Source organism: Octopus bimaculoides, chromosome 2 (genome assembly GCF_001194135.2).
Source record: "Octopus bimaculoides isolate UCB-OBI-ISO-001 chromosome 2, ASM119413v2, whole genome shotgun sequence".
Taxonomy (NCBI): domain Eukaryota; kingdom Metazoa; phylum Mollusca; class Cephalopoda; order Octopoda; family Octopodidae; genus Octopus; species Octopus bimaculoides.
In genome coordinates, this window is record NC_068982.1 from 178,975,209 (window position 1) to 178,977,047 (window position 1,839).

Sequence of the window (1,839 nt, forward strand, 5' to 3'; positions counted from 1 at the left end):
TATATATATATATATATATATGCAGGTGTCGAAGCTACAGTTTTCAATAGAGCAGCAGTTGACGATCCGTCTATATCCTTTTAAATGAAGTCCTGACAAAATTTTCTAATTCAGCAAAATCCTGGGCTAGTTGCGAACTTTATATATTTGCTTCCCTCCATTTATGTTCCGAAATTTAATACCTCGTCGGAGAACAGAAGCGATGCAGAAGTTGCTAATCGGAATTAAACTTAACTCTCTAAGTAATAATCGATTAGGATCTAGACAAAAGGAATATCTTTAAGTTAGGGCACGATCTCATTTAAGAAATTTACATATTAATCAGCTTAGCATAAAAATTTTATACAGCGATATATAATAGATTGTTGCAACGCACAATGTTTATCTACGTCAGCGGAATTTCATTTCCAGATACACATTAATAAATACATGAGAATCTAGAAATAGAAAACATTAGGTTTTTTTTTCTTTGTGTGTTTACGTGCGTATGTATATGTGATAGCATGAATTTAAAAAATCATATCAACACATTTTTCATTCAACACATGATTTCTATCTCATCAATATAATTTTCTTCATTAGCCTAATGTGTAAATTTAATATTCAAAATATTCGTGATACACCACTGAGTATTTGAAGATTGTTGCAGTCAATATGAGTTTAAATTTCCCCGATCAATGTTTAATATATATTTAAATTAAAATATTTCAATAATTACTAATTATGTTTCATGTTACATGTTATTGACGATTGCAATGTATCGAGCAGAATACTAATTATCGAAGGTGAATAAAGATTGCGAATATTAGATAGTTGTCGCTTGTATGAGCTGAATATTAAACTGGATTTTGAAGTAAAACCTAACTGCGCAGAATGTTCCACATTCACAGAGAAAATGGAACTACACCCTCCAAAGGAGTTTTCTGTGATAGAAAATTATGATATTATCATACTTGCATTGTCGAGAATACACGCCAAACAAGTGAATGGCGATCTTTCGCTTTGACTCTCAGAACTGTCAACCAGCTTTCGTTAAGTTTCGTGAAACTTTTTATTTACTTACTTTTTTTCTCAAGTGAAAGAGACAAGAAAGTGGAAGATGTATGTACGTCTCTTTGAAATGGATGTGTGTGTGAAAGAGAGAGTGAGATAGAGAGAAAAAGAAAGAGAGTGAGGAAGGGAGAGAGAGGAAGGGAGAGAGAGTAAGTGAAGGGGTGTGTTGTCATGTATACGTGCATACATCAACACATATGCGTGCATCTTTTTGTATGTACGTGTGCATGTGTGTGTGTTTGTGTGTGTGTGTGAGAGAGACAGAGAGACAGAGAGACAGTAAGTGAGTGAACGTGTGTTCTCATCTATGTGTAAGTGACACTTACTCTTTCTCTCTCTCTCTCTCTCTCACACACACACATACATACGTCCATTTCATATACACGTTCATACATCTTTCACTTTCTCCTCTCATTCACATTAAAACAAAAGTTAATAAAAAGTTTTTACGGGAATTAACGAATAAAACCAGCTAACCTGGATAACAGTTCTGAGATTCAAAACGAAAGATCGTCTCAAGGGAATAATATTACAAATTTTTTTTGGAGTGCATTCAACGTAGCTTAACGCCAAAGATTTGGCTGCTATTTCTAGCACGCTGGTACCACGTAACAGCTGTTTGCGATGAAGGCCCCGAATACTTGTTACATGGCAGCAGGGCGTGCAAGAAATAGTAGTGGAAACTTTCCTTTTCCGGGGAAAGGAGAGGTTTACGCGTGATTTTGATGTCACATTCGTTGGAAGCATGCGAAATAACCTGAAAAGAATATATATGTACATATATAT